Raw genomic sequence first — 21,422 nt, 5'->3', positions numbered from 1 at the left:
GAGATCTTATTTTCTTTCAGATTATTGTATCACAGTCTTTTGCATAGTGTTGCTACAGATGCAGTGAAGCGGTCGGTTCTATAAGCAACGTTAGATGATCTGAACTAAGCTGACATTAAAAGTCTTGGACCTGCTTGTATTTCATCCATGTTGGATTTGTTCATGTTATCCTCCTGGGACCCCCCCCCACGTTATTTTTTTTTTCATGACATTTATAGTGTTTGGAGAAATAAATTCTCTGTAGAGAATTTGGGACTTGGGTACTAAGTAAATAAAGGTAAGAGACTAATATAAATTCTTAGGTTTTGTGCTCATTTCCTTCACTGTCCTCTGCACTGATTATATATACGTAGTTGACAGATGTTTATATTTTATATTTGTGTATGTACATTAGTGTACATATTAATTAGCAGTGTTTAATCTAAATGAGTGATTTTTTTCAGCACTTTGGCACAGAAATTCTAACTTCTACTAAACATTTGAACAGTTTCTCAAACATGTTATGAAAGATATTACAGAATGATTTAATATAACATTTACGTCCTGATTTCTTACACAGTTTTTAAAACATGGATGAAAATAAGCGTTTCCAACCATATATATATAGGGTACATTTTTATTGTTTTGCTTTTGCACTACAAAAATAGTGTAGAAGTTTCATGGAAGTTCCTAGTTGTAGTTATTAGTTAAGTCATACTTGTAAAATCGTACTTGAGAGATATTTATTACAAAAAACTATTTGAAAATCAATCAAATGCAAAATTATGTTCCTGTAGTTTGCATTTGATTAATTTTCAAATAGTTTTTGATAATAATCACATTGCAGGATTCTGGTTGGACATGAGTTGTAATGAGCTACAGAGAGATCGGTATGGATGAAAGTAAATTATGGTGCAGGTTTATATATATATATATATTAAAACCTGCATCATCATTTTTTCCTGTGGTGTCTCAAGGTTGTGCTCCATGGTAAATAGGAGACAAACCCAACATACTGGTTAGGGCTTTAAGGCTAGAGCCGTTAGAAACCTTGAATCCAGAAGAGCATGTACTTGTCGACTAAGAAAATGGAGTCTGATAAACCACATGCTACTTTCGGGACTCAATTGCATTCATCTCACACAAAGAAATTCTACTTCACAGAACAATTGTTTACTACAAGACAAAATGCACAAGACTGTTTGCTCTGATTTAATTATGCATACTGCAATATGCACATATTTGTACTATTTTTATACATATTTGATGTGTGTGTTTTCAAACAGGCCGGACATATCAAAGTCTTAACCCATATCTATTAATAATAAGCAGCTAATCAATCAGGGCTTTGGAGACACAGGCTGCTTTTACCCTGCAGGGAGAGAGGAGGCCAATCAGCAGTGCCCATGCTCATTATTAATTCAGTAGCTATGGGACCTCTTAGCTCTCTACCCCACTGAGTATAGAGCTCTGTGTCAGCACAAAGTGTATCCATCACAATTCGGCCTTCTTGGTATTGATTAGTTCTATGTTAAATGTATTCAAGCAACAAGTAATATTAGTCATCACTATGGGAAATGAACATGCATGAGATGTTATATATATAGAATTATAGGCATTACAAATTCTGTTTAAGATGCAGTGCTGTCTTTTTTATGGATAAGTATCAAGAGATGAATGGTGAAATCACAGGCAGTGGTAAAACTAGTGGTTGAATCAGCTGTCATCTTCAAGCAAACTTATTTATAAGAAGTGAAGTGACGTGAAGGCCAAGTATGGTAACTCATACTTTGAATTTTTAATCTGCATTTAACCCATCCAAGTTAGTGCACACACATTAGGAGCAGTGAGTAGTGAACATACAGATACAGATTTTTCATTGACTCTTTCTGCTAGTTACATTGTTACAAATGACTGTTTTTATGAGTGGGTCATTAAATCATTAATTCAAAAGATTTGTTCAAAACATGGATTCGTTCAGAAATAAAGTGACTGTCTTTATGAGTGAGTCATTGAGTAGTTAATTCAACCGGTTTGTTCGAAAAACACCAGTTCATATAGGAACAAACTAAGTGAATTGTTGAATCATTCATTCAACCGTTTCATAACACTGATTCAAACAGAAACAAAACGCAGCTTACTGTGTGTTTCTCTGAGACGTTTTGTTTTAAACTTACTGTGTTCACACCCTGCATATTCACGTCCTCAGACTGGGAATTATGCATTTATATGGCAACATTCAACGCCCAAATGAATCTGCAATGGTCACATGGAACAAGTACGGGCTCTCAGAAAATTCCCAGTTTACAAGCTGTAATTACAAGTTCTACAAGGACGTGAACGCATTTAGCATAAAAGTTGGATTCTCGTAATTACGACATGGCATGAACGCATCTTTCTTCACCATTGGAGCAAAAACAAAAAAATAAACTAATATTCTAATGTCTAAAAAGTAAGTTACTCAATATTCACTTTGTTTATTGACCTGTTGTATTAAAGCAAAATTACGATGTTTTCTGAATATCAGCAAGGCAGTAAACAACAACACTCTTCTTTCTTGTGTGATGGCTTAAATATTAAAGTCTTTTGTAGTCTTTTTGTAATAATGTGATTACTATGAGGGCCAAATGAATAGCTTATACTTCACATGAGTATTTGTTTTTACACCTGAAGTGTCTACCCGACGAGCGAAAATACTCAAAAAAGAAAGCACAGGCAATGAAAACAAAATACGCTAGAATTAGCTGTCATCTTCAATCATTTATAAAAGAACAATCTGTAAAAAAAGTAGTGTGTTTTTGAAAGCAAGAGTGAATTTTGAGGTACTCAATGAAGTTTTTCTAGTTTTAAGAGACAAATGTGACTAAAGTTCCTGCTCCGGTTTCCATGGTTGCATTTGAACGTGAAATATTTTAAAACTTTTTTTTTTCTTTATGGTTCTTTATCATTTCAATGTCATTGTAATGAAAATGACTAACCTTGTCTGAAACATCTTCAGAGATGACTAAGCAAAATATGAAGATTCCAGCACCAGAGTTGGACAGCCAGCTCAGGACTGTTTGCAATTACTTATTCTTTTTCATTAAAACACAAGCAGGTCGCTGGAGATCTTCTGTATTCCATTCGGTTTCTGTCTTTTTAGGGCACAGACAGTGTGTGGTCTGACCTACCCTAGCCCAACCATGTCATCTAGCCTATTGAATGTGTATAAATGCCCTCAGGCGATTCTCTTTTAGTCAACTGCTGATCTCCCTGTGGTGTGATACAACATGGCCCTGACAGGTTATGGAAGTGCAGTCCAAACACAGCACTGTAGGGCTGTTTAATTAGTTCACACTCTCCATGGTAGGCACCCAGAAGGCCCTTCTGCACACTTACTTTATCTTAATGTGTTTACCGTTAGAAATAACCTAGGGCACATTTATCACCAGGGACCGACCTCCTTGGTTCCTTCGAGAGCCGAGGCCGTACAGGCGATGTTGTTCTTACTGGCACTGAATTGTTCTTCTCTACGCTGCAAATCCAGTGGCACTTTTTGCAACTGTGTACGTCTTTATTTTAACTATGCATAAGCAGTGTTGTGCAATAATAAGATATGTGTAGGCATGTGACGGCTATGAATATTTCATTTGAGATGTGATTTTAGCAACAAACAATCTGTGAGCTGTAGGTCAAGGACTATTTGTTTTGCATGCATATGTATGACCGCTTTGGCCTGAGGGATGTGAATATCTGCCTTTTATTATTATGTTATTATTAACATCCCGAGACTGTGCCAGAACTTCCCATGACCATGTAAAGGTTATTGTAATGGCTCTAGTGGGTGGTGAGGTGGGCACCTGCCCTATAAACCCCTCCTGGGATTCTCAGAAGGGCATTTCATTTGGTTGTCTTCATTTTGTTTGTGAAAAAATGGTACAGAGCTCAGGTGTGTAATACCTGCAGTCATTTATGTAATGTGCAAAACCTGTTTCTGGCTGAGGAAAGCACTGCTTATCTGTAGTAATTGAAAGCCTAAAACCTGTGGCGGTGAGGTAGATCATGTTGAGTATGACTGTGTGTAAGTTGTGGAAGCTTGTGGATGTCTTCATTACAAAATGCGCATAACTATAGAATTAATTCTTAATGCGCATGTGAGCGCCATCAGCGTTTCTCACAGGTTCGCGTTTAATGTCTAATGATCCTTGCGACGGAAGTGAATCAATCAAAACTTACTTTAGCTGGAAAATATCTTCTTTATTCAAGAATCGCTATAAAGCCAAAACAATCTCTGTTACCTTAAATTATCTGTTTATTACTGTAACGCCGCTTTGAAACATTCTACATTGTTAAAAGCGCTATATAAATGAAGATGACTTGACTTGACATGTAAGTTAGCTTAGTAGCCCATTATCAAACATTTAGGTTGCTTGTCTAGACAGTAGCATTGTTAAAGTGCAATGAAGCAACCTAATATTAGACGCAAATTACCATAGGAATGTGAATAGGAAGGCTAGTCTTTTTAGATTTATATTTTAAAGAAATAGTTAAATGTTCATTATTTACTCATTTTAACCCATACGCTGCCATTGGTTTTGTTTTTTTCAGAGGAACACACAAATAATAGGTTTTTTTTTTTCAACTTTAACAGTGACAAGATCAGTGTTTATCTTCAAAAAGATACACTTTTGAACGAAGTCAATTTTTTGCATCAAATCAAGTTTGTTCTCAGACATTAAAAATATGAAAATTCTGCTTTCATGTTTTAGGAAGAAGATGTCTTCCAAAGGGGATCATGATATTTGATGTGCGAGGAACAGACTGAAATTTAAGCTAGATGGCAAAGATCTATGAAGATACTTCAAAAATAGAAAAAAACCCCAGTGTATACGTGTTTGCAGCGACACAAGGGTGAGTAAATAATAACACAATTTTAATTTCTATGATGTAAAAATGTATGTATTTAAAGGTACACTATGAAACTTTTTTTTTATGAAAAATGTTAATAGAGTGCAAAAAATTAATTGCGCAAACCGCGTCTTTACCCATATACACTTTGAAAACCCTATTATAATGTTATATGTTAGAGCTGTTGGGACAGAAATTGCACACAAAAAAAAGCTGAAGTTGAAGCTGAAAGTTTGTTACAATAAATACGAAAAATGAACATGGATCATTCGAAATGGCTAACCTCAAGGGAATCACCAGTTGTGGGGTTTTTTTTTTTTGTCCATTTGCTCTGATAAGATACTCTTTATCCAAATGTACATAGAGATCTCGAACCACATTCATGCTAAAGCGCAACCAAAACAATGTTCTTTCACAAGAGAGTTATACTTTTTTTTGCAGTTTTTAAAGTTATAGTGTAGCTTTAAGATACATGTCTGCTCATCAGCAACAAGCTTTTTTCCGTCTCTAAAGGCCCCTTGAGAGGGTATGTATCTCAGAAGATCACTGTTTTTTATGTTGCATATTGACATGGTGACTGGGTAGTGGTGAGAACGATTTGTCCAGGTGGGAACATTTGATATGCGGACCTTCAAGGGTGGTCACTCAGATCTCCATATCGCAGTGGGCCACAACAACTTTGGAGATTTGTATTTGGTGCTTCCCTAGTGTTTCAGAAATGAAACGTAACATGTTTTTTGCCTCATGAAAAAAGTGGTGCTGCCCATTGACTTGCATGAGTCTTTTGACCTGAAAATGTGTCAGGAATGGTGAGGAAAACTAAAGCATGAACAATAATCATTTGAGGTTAAATATGTGCATATGTTAGTACTAGCCATGAATTAGTAAGATCAAATTAAATGTGTTGATAGATACTGATGGATAAGGTGTCTCTGAGTGTGTTTGTCAGCGTGTATTACACACACAGTGAGTCTGCAGATAAACAAAGTAAATAGGAGTCCACAGGAGAGAGTGGCTCATGCTAATGATGACTGTTTAATTGAAATTAGAAGAGAGACAGCAGCTCATATTACAGCTCTCTCTGCCTCTCTCTTCTTCCTCCTTCTCTCTGTTTTGTCTGGGATGTGGCTTGGGCTGCAATAGTAATTACCGTTTAGTCTGAGGGAAGAAAGTCGCACTGCTGCTTTCGACAACCGCGTTTAACTCCTTGGGAAGTTTTCAAGTCAAACAAGCCTATGCAAAATTGCAGCTGCTTAACACCATCATTATTATTTTCGTCAAATGAAGGCACAGAGGCTGTTTGCACATCCATGCTTGGCATTACCACAAACATTTTAACAGGGAACTATGAAAATGATATTCATTGATTTCTTTCGGTTGAGTCTTTGGTGTTTGAGTTACGGTTGAAGAAATTAGCCCACTTTACAATGATATACATGAACAGACAGTTTTTCCCCCCAGCATTTATGTAGCAAAACTCACTACTGAGGGTTAACTTTTCTTAAATCATGAAGTCCTAATAAAATGTGAAATTATATTTGTGCTTATAGATTCCATTCAGGGCAGAAGGAATATAAAAAGAACAGTTTAAAGTTCAACTACACTCAAATTTCTTTTAAAAAATGGCACTACAAAGAACAAAAAATTGCTAATTACTTTGAAGCTACTTGATAGTAGTAATATGTGACTGTCTGATGATATATTTGATCAGTTAATCAGAGCTGTTGTTAAATGAATGTATCAGTTATTCAGTTAGAGTATAGCATTAAATGTGAACTAAAAAACATTCATTTATATAATGGAGTCAAAAAAATAGGAAGGAAACTGAGTCATTGTTCTATTCATATTTCACCTGAAATAAGCAACAAAGAGATTAATAGAATTAACTACTATTATATCCATATTTCTTTTAGCAAAATTATTCAGTTGTTCTTTAAACAGTCAATATATGAATACCAGATGGATTATGTAGTTGTCCATTTTTAGAGCAAATGAGAGTATTTATGAGACTTCTAAATGGAGAATATGTGCAAAATGGCTTGGCAGTAACTTCTATGACACCATCAGAAACAGTTCGCTTCAATTTGCATAACAAATGCATATATTAGAAAGAGATGTTTTAGGTCTGTTGACTTATATTGTTCTTGTGAAGAAAGATTAGATTAATTTTGGCATGAAACACATCTGCACAAATGATTCATTTGATGAAATGAGGAAAATCTCAAGACAGGTTCGACACAATGATGAGGAAGAGATGAACTTTCACATTAGTCGTTTCTTTGATGTCTGTGTATGAAGCTTTGCGGGCAAATAATTGATCTATTCTTTTAATTACTGATGATTTTATGTTACTTTAGTCTGTCGTTTATAGTATTTAGCAAAGCAGATGTTTTGCTTGATCCTTTAGTAATTCCAAGTCAAATTAAAATGTTCCTTTTGTTTGACATTACTGTACGCAAGCTATAAACTGTAGATTCATTAAAGTAGACATGACTAATGATGTCTACATTTGGCTACGTGCTACTTTGTCACGTGGCGTGTTCACACAAGGTCATATATGATGAAATATCTAAAAAAAAAGTATATATATTTTTTTTATGAGTTTGCAATCTCATGATCACTTTATATGCCTGTATAAGCAGTGAGACTTTTCTGGATTCAAATATAATGATGCATTGTTATTTCTGACCTTTTATTTTAATACAAGTAAAAAAATGTTTTGCTTAGTTTGTGGGTGATTTATATGATTAGAAAACGTGTGAGAATAGTCTAAATGCAGTTTTTATGATATTGTAGGCCTAAATATTTGATTTGAAAGAGTACGGGTTATTTTCATATTGATGTTGTCTTCATAGTCAAGCCAGTGTAATTACTTGCCCTCTGATATTTTATCTCGTTATTTATCATGTTTTCGGGGAAATCTTCCCTCCAGGTAACCATGACATTGTTATTTCTTGAGGACAAATGCATTTAAAAATGTCTCACTGCTTGGAAACGGGAACGTATGTTTGTCGTTCCCAGGGTAAACAAACAGATTGATTCAACTTTGCTCCCGTGTTTTCAAGAGCCTTTTAGTGGCATGCTTACCGTGTAGGGCTTGGAGCAAATGGGTAGCCGCTGAAAATGATGCTTTCATCCACTGCAAGGAACGTGCGGGAGTGCGCAAGATGAAATGGCCTGTCATTGTCAGCGGGAGCCAGCACCTGCAGCTATTGCATGTTGAGCTAATTTCACCAGGAAAAAAAAGAGTTTGCTATTCATCCAAAACAGAAATCCAAAGGAAAAGTCGACTGTAGAAATAACATCATAGCTCTTTCCTCTGACAGGATGGAAATCAAAATGAAAGCTCTGTGTTATATGGTGGGAATTCAGGCAGTTTTTGTGGGGGATGAATTTTGCTTTCCCCGTGCACTTACTCAATCTCTCTCAATATGAATAACACATTGTTGCAATGAATTGTGCCAGCACAAACAAAACAGCGAGAGAAGGAGGGGACTTTCAGTACCATTGTTTAAAACGCTCTAAAAGACGTTAAACAAACCGAAGATTGATTCTGCATTTGGTTTGGTTTGAACAGATGACCCAAGGATTACTGGAAGCGAAGGGCATTATGGGACATTAGACTCAGAAGCCGCAGCTCTTATGAACTCTTTCAACAGTGACACATGAGCGATGAAAGCTGGAGAAAAAGAAAGCCTCATAAAACATAAACCTGCTCTCCTCTCAGCGACCCTGTCTATCCGGTGACAGACTGAGGAAATCTCATTTCCTCTCCCCAGGTCTCCCCGCTGCCTATTTTCATAAAGTTATGAGTCACCGTTCGGACTGGGTTTCTCGCGCACTCGCCCCCTTGTGGGGACAGCGTTTGGTTGATCCCTTAGGACGGGATTAGAAGTATCATATGTCACAAGATACAATGTAACTCGACACAGTACTCAGAGAATAAGTGTATGTCACCAAGGGCTCAAGGTTTAGCTGGTTAGCATGGTCCTGTTTGCCCCTCCTGGTAGTTGTTGGATCTGCACTAGATCTTGGTTCCAAACAAGCATTTTTCTCCACTGACATAAATTATTAGCCTTGTATTCTGACTTGTATTTTGTAACATTTTACTATGTAGTATTTTTTTGCAATTATTATCTTTTACTATAGTAGGCTAGTGCTTTCTTTTTTCTGCCAAACACAAAGGAAAATACTTTAAAATTGGCATACAATTTTTTCTAAATTCTACATTTTCTGTTTGCAGGACTTCTCCAATCATTTAGTCCACTTAAACCCCGGCCCTTTATTACAGCCAACTGCAAGCTCCCAATCAATCAATCTGCCTCCATCCAGTCAACAACTGATGGACAGAACCCTACATACAAAAAAAAATCAGTTTCACTTTGGATGCACATCACAATATGGAAAAAAGATCTGTTGCTACTTCCATTTAATTGCGTCTTTAATGAATGTCTTTTTCAGTGAATTTAATATAAGGGTTGTACATTAGCATTAGCATACATTAGCACCCAAGAATGTTTGCAAAGAATTATGTGGCTGTTCATTTTCTAAATGCTTTTTGGTATACAAAAACTTAGTATTTAAGCAACTGTAAAGCACTTTCCAAAGTATCAGAAATTGAGCTTTTAACACCAGAAGAGGAAGAAGAAAAACGCCACATTTGGGCAATCTATTGTACTTTGAAATGCTAGTAATCGCACAGGAGAGCAATAACGGTCTCCACAATTTGAATGTACATTTTCTTTAAATATTGGGTTGTTTTTCAGTAAAACTGTTTTTAAAACATGATTAGAGAGCCATAGGTATTTTTTGCTGACACCTTTTGGTGCTTTTTTAAGCGTTCATCTGAGTGAATAGATTTAAACTTGCAAAGCAACTGCCATTGAGATGAATGTGAATACTAATGGATCGCTTTCTAGAACTCTTTGACTGTCACTGTGGAGAAACAGCAGTTTATCGCATGTTGTAGAGCTGTTTGCTAGCTGATGCTGCTCGGTGTCATGTGGAGAACAGGACGCTAAAGGGTAAAAGACAGAAACAGCTGGATTGTTTAGGGAAGGAGATGGGGTCTGTATGGAGATGAAGGAGCAGGGTAAAGGGAGGTGATTAGCTGGTGATTCATCAACTCTGCCTGCTGAGTGGCTGTACTGACGGTACTTTAATAAGCAAGCAGTGTGCAGGCCATGAGATGAGTACCGGCTCTAATGCAGTAATTTGCAGACTCTTGCTTTTCAGAGACGTGGGGCAATAAAGCATGCTGACGATAAAAATGATACAATTACCGGAGCTCTCCTGATGCTTAATTGCATCTGATCGCTTTTTATCCCCTGCTTGACAAACCCTGCTGAACTGCTCAGCATTAATGAAAGCTTATCACCAACTGGCTCGCTCCAGTATGGTCACTCTTTCTCTCTCCGGAAGGAAACACCAGTGGCACCATGTGCTGTATAGTGTGATTGGATGATTCTGTGAATTCTGAAGAGTGTGTAAAAACCATTAGCTCTGATATCATGATCATATAGCATTTCTCATCTTTTTAACCCTTTTCAGGGCAAGTACCACATCTGATCAAATCAGAAACTTCAACAGTGTCCCAACAGTGTAATTTATTTATAATTGAGCATTTATCTATTTGACTGTAAGGATTGAAAGGGCTGGGTCACACAGAACACATTTTTGCTGTTAAAAAACACAGGTCAGTGAAACGGGAAAAAAAGGGCAAGGTCTAGAGACGTGTTTTTGGAATGCTGTGTCATGTGCGAGACGCTGAAAAAGACGCAATGGTCATACACGTCCGTCTAGTGTGGGTTTACATAGAAAAACAATGGAAAAGGAGCGCATTGGAATGGAAAAACACGTTCTGTGGAACTAAGAATGTCATAATGTCACATTTTGATTTGATTTATACAGTATTCCTGCAGTTATAAGATAATGCTATTTTAAGGCACAAGAAAGTAAATAGATGCTTAATTTAATTATATTTAACAAATATATTTCTACTGTAATATTTAAAAATATAATGGTGAGAAAATATTATATCAATCAAAAATGAGAGGTAAAATGGAAAATACCAATTTCATTTCATTTTTCCCAGTTATTTTTTAATTTATCTGTTTAGTTTTACGTTTTTAATAAATACAAAAAATTGATAATACAAAAATGATTTTATTAAGTTTTAGAACCAGTTTGGAAACTATCCTTTCTTACTAAATAAGTCTGACTTTTTGTTCTTGCTGGGAAAAAAAAGACAGCAGCCTAAGCTAGCTGGTTTCCCAGTCTGACTAGCAAATTGAACTATTAATTTGATAATTAACACATACAATCATCTTTATCTGCCTGGCCTCATTTTGTAACAAGAATTACACAGTACTTTCTTTGGATGGACCATTAGATCTCACATAACCGCAATTGTTTGGCCATACAGCTGAACTCGACCGTGAGTTACAGCGGAGTTGCATCTTCACATTAAAAGCTCCCTCGATTTAGATGGAAGGCATCTTTTATTCTCATTATATTCTGGTTTTGGCTGTTAAGCACTTAATGAGCTACAAGGGAGCCGTTTAGCTCACCATTAGGCCTGAGCATGTTCTCAGAGGACATGTTTATGGCCTTTACATGTGGTACTTTTGTTCAATTAGATTGAATAGAAAAGCCCAGGAGAATGTGGACAAACAGAAGAAGACTGATAGCCAAAGTAATTAGGGTTTATCTTTTGACAGAGCCACACTTTGGGTCAGTTCGGCAAACAGATGATAACAATACACAGACTTGTTAGTTATGCCTGTGGGTCTGTAAGTGCTGTTGACTGTCTCTGGTCATTACGGATTTTCGTGCCAACTAGGCCATTGCATATCCAGCATTGGCGTGTGAGCGACGGAGAGGCCTTCGGAGAGAGAGAATAAGGAGACTTGGTGACATTTATTGTGGTTATACAGTTGCGGTTTGTTGGCGAGACTAAAACATTTCAAGCATTTAATGCCCAATTATTGAATTCTCCTCGTCCTCTGACTGTCCTTGAACATCTCAGTATTTCACTTTTGTCTGTGACCTTTTGATAAATGCCAGTCCAGTTGTAAAAATGGAACAATAAAACCATTATTTTAATATAACACTTCATCATGTCAGCTCTCTTATTTTGCTAATGAGGAGGCTCATTTCTCAGGCTGGTTGTGTCAAGTCCTTGTCTTATTATGCAATGGCATTTAAAATGTCCATGTTCAACAGATTTATATCTTAATCACTTGTCTATAAATTTCCCACAGATAGGCAATATTTCATGAGAATTAGGCATGAATAAATAATCTTTAAGGCATATCCATTATATCCTTCCTGCTGTGCATCATTATATCTTCACGATGTATGTAGTGGGCACATTATGTTATGTCTGCTCGATACATTCATTCATATATATATATATATATATATATATATATATATATATATATAAATATATATATATATATATTTTTTATATATATATATATATATATATATATAATTCGCAGACATACTTATTTTTATCAAATGATGTCTTGCTTTATTTTGGCCTACCGTAAAGTTATTTTTCTTGTTGTGCTTCCTAGTGCACTTGCATTATGGATTTAGTCCTTTTTGTTAACTTTCTGAATATGTTAGTATCAAATCCTCTCGGCATCCCCTTCTATTAAAATGGAAATTTAAATGAACAAAGTCTCAAAGATCCTTACTTTAATTAATACCTCATTTAATTATGTTAATAATGTCAAAATTACAGTCTTGTTTATTTCAAAGGGTTTCATGATGCATCCAGAGCGCATGATCCATAGAGATCCCAATTCTGTTAGAATCATGAAATCACAGACATCATGTTAATAGTTATAACTCAAACATTATGTAGAAAACTAATCCCGTCCGAAAGGTGCTACTGAGTGTGTATCACTCGGATTTAAATTTTATTATAGAGAACATGAAGATTTCGTGTATTAGATGTAATTTCCCTGCCGTGTAATGAACAGCTATATGGACACCCTCCGAAATGCCACTCAAATTATTTTGTGTTATCAGAACTGTTAGGCATTTCGTTCCAGTTGGAGCGGTTAACATCCTCTGGAGGGATGATTGCCACAGTTATGACTACCTCCTAATATACTATGAAAGGTTTACGAGGTGTAGTATGTAAGTGAATTCATGCTCAAGTCAGCCGTCGTGGATGCGAAGCTCAGGTGATTTGTTTGGAGAGGTAATCAGGCCCAGCTTTTGCTGCTTTCACATTAACTGAATGAGACGTGATTGAATCTCTCCATGTGGGCGCTGTTATGACAGAGGCTGGGATACAGAAAACACATCCGTCTGCTTTCTGGCTAATCTTTATGGTATGGTAATATGATGTTTGGCCTGTTCGCTGGCTGACTCCTGCATCCCCGCTGTGTTGTCAGTTGAGGTTTGTTGACATTAGTGAACTTGGGCTCTGATACTTTGAGTGCAGAGACATCCTGCCTCACCAGGTTTGTGTGATATGAAAACACATCATAAAGCATGCATGCTCTGAAGTTATAATATGTTTCGGCAGATCTTTTGTGCCGTTTCTTAGTACTGCTCTTCTGTCTGCTAATTTGTGGTTTTCAATATAAACAGGAAATGCACCAATCCTTCTGTAGTTTTTGTTTGATAAAAATCTGATTGAACTCAAACATAATATTTTACACTTGAAGAGTGTTTAGAGAGCACCGAACGTTCACATCTTTATTAAATCAGCCTGATAAACGGGTGGTTTCACCCTGCAATAATCAATAGCAATCTTTGAAAATAATGTCTGGTTGGAGATGTGTCTGGGTGGGTGGCGTGTGCACGTTTAACTGGGGTGCTTGTGTGTTGTCATTTCCTGAATCCCCCGCTCTATCGTTCGTTTATCTTTCCACTGTTAATAAAAGTGACAGAAAACAGCCTGATCTCATTAATATTTATTGGTATCATATGTAAAACTTGCACATACATTTTCATATACTCTGAAATATACAATATCGAGGTATTGACAGCATGAAAGTATATGTATATTAATTTAAAAAAGGTAAAAAAACATTTTTTCCTAACAAGGGATAATTGAATCGATGAAAATGACAAAAAGTGACTTTGTGGCTTTGTTTGTAACTGTTGCAAAAACATTTGGTAACACTTTAGTTTAGAGTCCAATTGTCACTGTTAACTAGCTGCTTATTCCCATGCATATTACCAGGATATTGGCTGTTTATTAATACTTATAAAGCACATGTTAATGCCTTATTCTGCATGACCATATTCTACATCCCTTAATCCTACCTAAACTTAACAACTACCTTACGAACTAACAAGCAGTAATAAGGAGTTTATTGAGGCAAACATTGTATTTCAAATAAATGCTGTTCTTTTGACCTTTATATTCATCAAAGTATCCTGAAAAAAATAGCACTGTTACATAATATTTTTGAACACATTTCTGAACAAATAAATGTAGCCTTGGTAAACATATGAGATTTATTTTAAAAAACATTAAAAAAATTCACTAACCCCAAACTATGTACAGTATATATTGCTTAAGTTTCATATGCTGTCAGTGTTTCAGTTCCTGAAAATGTATGTGTAGAACCATTACTAATGCGATCAAGTTGGCAATCAGCGCTTTGGCTTCAGTTCAGCAAGAAATACACGTCTCATGACTGAGCTGATCCCTCTTGTCCAGCATTCATTAGTTATAATGTAATGTTTGACTTAATTTTTAAATCACCAATGATTTCATTGAGAAGCTTACTGTATGTAGGCTCAAATGATAGGTTCATTGGTCAACTTTTTGATAAGCTGTCTGCACACTGATGGTCTTTTGTTCTATGTGATCTGCTCTGTTAACATCTGATCTAAATCTCAATTATCAGCACCTACTCCCAATAAATACAACATTTTATATCTAAACTTTGTCGATGGAAATATCCCAATGTATGTTTTAGACTCTTTTTTTTTGCATTGTTTAATGTACCATAATTATTGTTTTGGTTAAAATGTCCTCCCCCATATGCAAGTAGGTGGCAAGTTATATTATGCATACTTGCTGAGGGGCTCTTTAATTCTAGTTTGGCTGTAACACTGGCAGTAATGAGTAGAAGGTCAGACTAATTAATGCAACGGTAAGAAAACAGCAGCAGTTTCTGCTCACAGCAGAGCAGCTCTATTAGTTTAATTTTGCTTATCGTCTCGCTTTTCCCCCTGTAGTCAGGTACAGACTCCATCAGCCGTTCTGGAAACTCACCTCATCGTACAGACGCTAGAGCTCAGGCATGATAACCTGAAGCGACTTCTATTAATTTTTCATTATTTCATTAAATTGCCAGTCCATTGTGCCTTTGGATTTGTGCTGAAGCATCTAGTCTCTTGGCTTGCTGCTGTCAGCTCTCTGTCAGGTTTCCCGCATTTGTTTTTTTTTTCTCTCTCGTCTATTTAGCCCTGTTGCTTTCTACTGCATGTAACTGGAAATTATTTTACTTAAGGGTAGAAATTTCTAATGAGATTTATTTCTGAGTGACTGTGTGTTAGAGTTGGTTCTTTCTGTTTTACATGTGACAGAAAGAAATTCATGTTATTATAGTGTATTTTACCTTGTTTCATCGCATTATAACAGCCTAATTATTATTGATGTACACAGTCATATACAGAATTTGTACATTTTGGTTTTTACCTAAAACCTTTTTGCGGGAGAGGCATGAAACATTTAGCTTAATACTAGTGGACTTAATATTGCAATATAATACTATAATAGTTACATTTTATTTCAATTTGAGATGAAAGAATAATTGGTGGACTCCCACTAAAGATATAAAATAAAAATGTTAATCTTGCACTTTTTACGTGTAACATGTATCTTGCAGTTGTTTTTTTATGTCTCACAGCACCTGTCTACTGCTCTAAAGTGAGAGGTGTGTTAGAACAGCAGACGGGTGGTGTAAGACACAGAAAAACAACTGTGGCTTAAGGACTGAAGCCCTACTGCGTTACATGAAGTGTAATATAGAAAACAGCAAATAACTGACAGGCATATAAACCATAATGTGTAGAGGTGGAGACCCCCTGTTATTCGGCACTAATGCTGAGAAACAGAGCTAAGCCCTACATCAGAACTGATGTTCTGTCTAATACCACCGGTAATAAGGAGCTGGCTAATACGATTAGACCACATGTGGAGAGTTTTAAAAAGAAACAGAGAAGATAATGAGGACTTACAATCTCCTGCTCTCCTCAAGGAGAAAGAGGATTTCTGTGACCTCATAGAGAGTGGAAGTAATCAGATGCTTGTGATGGGAGTGCAGAAACTGGAAATAAGGTCTGTATATCAGTCTGAAGGTTCCTGGATTGTGTGCTTCCCCCTGTGCCAAACTTTTGGAGCTGAGTTTCATCTTGTCCTGTCAGTTTGGTAAAGAATGTGTATCTCAGTCTAGTCGCTTGGTGAATGGTTTTGTGACATGAAGACAGTTGGCCAGTATGACAATCCTTATGGAAGGAAGAAAGTGGCTTGAGTGTCTAGCTTGGTCAGGAATAGTTCACCAAAAAATGAAAATTCTGTCATTATTTTCTCACCATCATACAGCCACAGCCCTGTATGTACTGGACACCCCCCCCCCCCCCCCCCCCATATAATTAAAGTACATAGAACTTTAATAATAAAGTAATAGAGCTACCAAACTTCAAAATAACAAAAAGCACAATAAAATGATATTAAAAGGAAGTCCATATGATTTGAGTGCTATTCAGAGACTTCTGATTAAGTGTTAATTTTGGCACATGAAATATCCAATATTTTGTCACCTTCCTTAATATTAGTCTAAAATGTCATCTAATTTTAGTCATCAAAAATATTTACATTTAAAAATAAAATGTAATATTAAATCATATTTTTTATATTTTCTTTTTTTGGGGTGAACTCTGCCGACTGAACTTAACTGACTATATTTAATTATTCTTCTGCCTACCTTGCTGTGTCAATTGGGAATCGATTTAATGTCGAAAGCTCCACGTTCTGATGAAAAATGGGCTTAATTCAGAGGGAGCTGTCGATCCTAAGACCTGGGGTTGCTCATAGCACTGATTCAAAACTTTTTTCTTATCGTCACGGAGAGATATGTGCTCCACGGGAACTTAACACAACGCTGCCTATTCATATGTTAAACAAATGACTTTTCACCCAGAGTCCTGAACTAAAGTGCTAATAATGGTCTTGAAATGAACTTCCTAGAATTTACTTAAGTTTCTAAATCTTTTAGGAATATAACTTTCTTTAATGGTTTTCTTCTTTACATCTATTTGAAAACAGAGTTGAGTTTTTCATTGGTCCTTTGAGATACATTGAATTCAGAGGTCATAGGTTGGAGCAGCATGAATAAAATACAAAATGTACTAAACTGGAGAAAGCTATTTATTAAAGCTCAGGAAACCTGAGAACATAACCCCTTTAATAGGTAGGAAAAAAGGAGTTGTTAATATCCAGAAGGGGTTATTTAACTCTGGGAGCCGAGGCACAGCCGCTAAAAACCATAACCTACCACTGGCACTGTCTGCCCTAAGATGACATTGCAGCCTGGCAACTGGCTTCATATAAATGATTGCTTATGGACATGTTCCTGCATGAGCTCCAGACTGTTGTCACTGTCCAGAAACACCTCATGAGTGCAGCACCGCACTCGAGAGCGCAGAGTCTAGAGGGGCTCTAAAGCAGCTCCACCCTGCTGTTGGCTGTCCACCTAGTCTGTGCTGCTTCCTTCTGCCGGCACCCACAGAGACACTGAGCTCATTCATACCCATTTCTTCTGTTTGTTGCTGAGAGTCTAGAGGCAAATAGCCAGAGGAAGTGACATAATAAAAGCTGAATGTATTTTGGATTGAGGAGAGCAGCAAAACTGGGCTATCAATCAACACGGTGACTGATGACAGTGTACCTGTATAATGTGAGGGTGTTGCTTCAACTTTTGGCCCTTATAAACATTTTCCAACTCGATGTCCATGATTGTGTATTTTATTTTACCACATCTCAAATTTTTAATAGCATGGCAGTGGTGGAAATAACATTTTAAATATTTCTGGAATCAAATGTCTGATTTTTTATTTTTATTTTTGTCGAGCTAACGCCTTGTTAATACTTTCGACTGGCTCCGCACCGCGAACCTCCACTGACTGCGTGCGCACCTCCCCAAAGGGACGAGGAGTTTTTACTTGACCCGCTCGCCCTTGTACTATTCTTTGAAACGACAGGAGGCGACTCTTGAGTAATTGTCCTCTAAAACCATCAGGAAGCAGCGCTGAGAAGAAGGTATCCACAACAATCTCTTAAATATTTTCTAATTTCATTAAACATTATCATTTAATCATTTTTATCAAACAGAGACCTTTTATTTGAATTAAAAAGGCTTAATTCAGCTATTGTAAGCTCGTTTTGTAAATTTAAGCAATTAATTTAGAGAACTACAAACTGGATGCCAGTACAGACGTACCTGCTCGGCTCTTCGAAAGCGGAGCTGCGTGCAAAAATTCACTACCAGCCACACCGTGATTTTTGTCGCACACACCTTTGCGCTTGTGCAGAAGCGGCAAGTATGAACCAGTCTTCTTAAGGATAATTTTTTACATGTATTGTGGAGTTGAATAATTTTTTGACAAGTTGACAATTACAATTTATTTGGAAATTATGCGCAGTAATACAATTTTTCCTTTGTTTGATCATATTTAATAATTTTTTTTCATCTTGATTTTATGAGTTTCATATTTTCATATTTAAAGTCTGGGTCTAGGACAAGGGTAAAGCAATAACATATGTAATTTTTAAAATCTATGCATTTAAAAATTTGCAGAAATAAATGAGTGCATAGTCAAAAGTTCCCAAGACTTTCAAATAATGGGATTTTCATATAACCAAAAGAGAGAAAGTTCAAATCTGTTCATTTTAATAAAAAACAACCCCTGGGACATAAAAATTACCTTTATTCCGAGATTTCCATGATACATGATTATATCCTAAAGCTGACAGTTAACCATGCGGTTTTCATAATGTTGACCAATGAGTCTTTGTGAGCCGAAAGGTGGAATTAATGTTCTGCCTGAAAGAAATACAAATAATGGACGTTAAATGTTCGAAGGAAATGATCTGTTATATGAATACATACCCTGCAGATAGTAACCTCATCAGACATTTGAGTCATCAGACATTTTGACAGTGTAATAAAAATAAAATGCTGGTGCCAGTCAAAATGCTCTAATATGTTTTCAGTGCAGAGTACTCATAAATCATAGGTAAATGAAAAATTATGATTGAAATTGTATCATATAATGGAGCAATATGTCCATATAATCCACTGATAAAAAAGGAATGAGTGCGTCTGGGGTTTAGGGTGGTTGACGTAGGTGTGAGGCAGAGTTTGGGGCCGTCATGCACCAGTGCCGGTCCTGGTTCACTTAATTCTCTACGTGAGATAAGACATGACCAAAGGGAACATTTTGTAGTTTTTTTAGTGGGTATAAGGCCTGAATATATATTTGTTGCCAAAACAAAATTATTTAATTATTAAAGAAAACAGCTTTTATTTAAACCAAGCTGCCCAAACGAGTTGTTTCTGATTTTGTGTGCGTCATTTAGTGTGATGAAAGACTACATCTGCAGAAGAAAATCTACGCCTACTTCTACATCATTCCCTCTTTAGTCCCGCCCAATGATTCGCGCAAGTAAATAGGAGAGAGATGCAAACACAGATTAGTGGAGCAACCAAACGATAGAGATGCCTCAAGGATACAAGATCAGTGCAGTGCAGTTGTGGAAAACCCAAGAATATACCACAATCCTAGACGTACTTCTGAAGGAAAATGAAAATTGAGCGGAAGTACGTAGGAGGGCGGAGCCAGGCTAGTTTTTTTCCATGGTGTTGACGTCAAAATTGTGGCCAGTAAAAATGCTGAGCGTCTAGTAACTGGAAAACAACTAGCCACAGTGCCTGTTGAGCAAAAAAGTTTGTCACGTCCTGGTAACAATGTTGTTTTACAATGTGTCACTATTGCTTTGTTTGTTACAGATCGTTTGATATGTAGTCACTTTACTGAAAAAGATGAACAATGAATATAAGAATGACAGTGCGACAAACTATGGTACATTCATTAATACTTTGTTTACACAAAACACCCTAAAGTTATCCTTTGTCAACTATAACTGTGGTAACTCCCAGTATACTTTATGTATGGCTGAATTTCACCAGTTGACATTTTTTAACAGCGGAATTTTTCAAAACCATTCCACACATGTAATGGAAGGGACGTTGAAAATTATTATTTTAATATGCAAACCTTCGTTTTTGTTTTTTGCAGTTCATGATCTGTGTGTGTGTGTGTGTGTGTGTGTGTGTGTGTGTGTGTGTGTGGGTGTGGGTGTGGGTGTGGGTGTGGGTGTGGGTGTGTGTGTGTGTGTGTGTGTGTGTGTGTGTGTGTGTGTGTGTGTGTGTGTGTGTGTGTGTGTGTGTGTGTGTGTGTGTGCGTGCGTGTGCATTGTCATTCTTTATGCTATGAAATCTTTTCCTTCTTGACATGCCTGCAACATGTCAACATCTCATCCCTGTACATTACAATATCAACACGAATCCTCCATGTACAGTCCTCTATAGACCCCTTGTCTCATTCTCACTGAACATGTCTGCTGTGTGACCCTGACTGTGCTCTCTAATAATCCCTGTACTGTTCTGAAAACCCTCTCTCACCAACACATCCGGCCTTCTGCATTTATAGTTTTCATAGTGCTTGTGACAAGGGCTCACAACTGCTCCCAGGAGGAACCCATGGCCTCTGGTCAGGTTATAACAAGGTGAGTGAACCATAGTGAGTGCTTCTTGCCCATCTTCAGGATTGGATGAAGTCCCTTGGCAAGCTGCTGGAAGGTCTACTGGATAGATGGCGCACACCGGCTTCAGAATGTCAACGAGTGCCGGTATCTTTGCAGCACCTGGAGGAGGTGTATAATGCATAATGAATTCATGAGCAGCTGGAAACATTTCTTCACAGGATATCACCCACAGCGGATGCCCCCGGGATGAAAGGTGCCTGCAATTTGAATTTGGCTCGGAGCTCTTGATTCAAAGACCATCATATTCAGCGGGTGGACAGGAGAATGCAGATATATGTCGAGAAACATTGAGTCTGTGTAGCTCATGTTGTCAACGACAAGAGCATGCTTTAACTGGCTGGTTGTGGTTTTGTGTGGTGCGCTTGAGGCATTTTGAGGCATCTACAAATGTCTGTTGCATCTTTTATATGTAATTACGATAACAAATTCAGCATATGTTTACTTTCTACATCTATTTGTCTGTCAGAAACAGCACAAATCTGTATATAAATCCCATCCATGGAGGGACCGTTAATCGGGAACGACTTCAAATGAATCATGCTTTATATTTCAAATTAATCATTCCTGATGAATATTATAGTATTGTCTTTCTCACACACAGTCTAATTACATTCCGTCACACAGAGAAAATTGAAAAATGATTTTTCTTCTCTCTTTTTTTTTTACCCTTCCTTTTTCCCCGCCA

Source organism: Phoxinus phoxinus (genome assembly GCF_949152265.1).
Source record: "Phoxinus phoxinus genome assembly, chromosome: 17".
In the NCBI taxonomy this organism is placed as follows: domain Eukaryota; kingdom Metazoa; phylum Chordata; class Actinopteri; order Cypriniformes; family Leuciscidae; genus Phoxinus; species Phoxinus phoxinus.
This window is presented reverse-complemented; position numbering follows the sequence as displayed.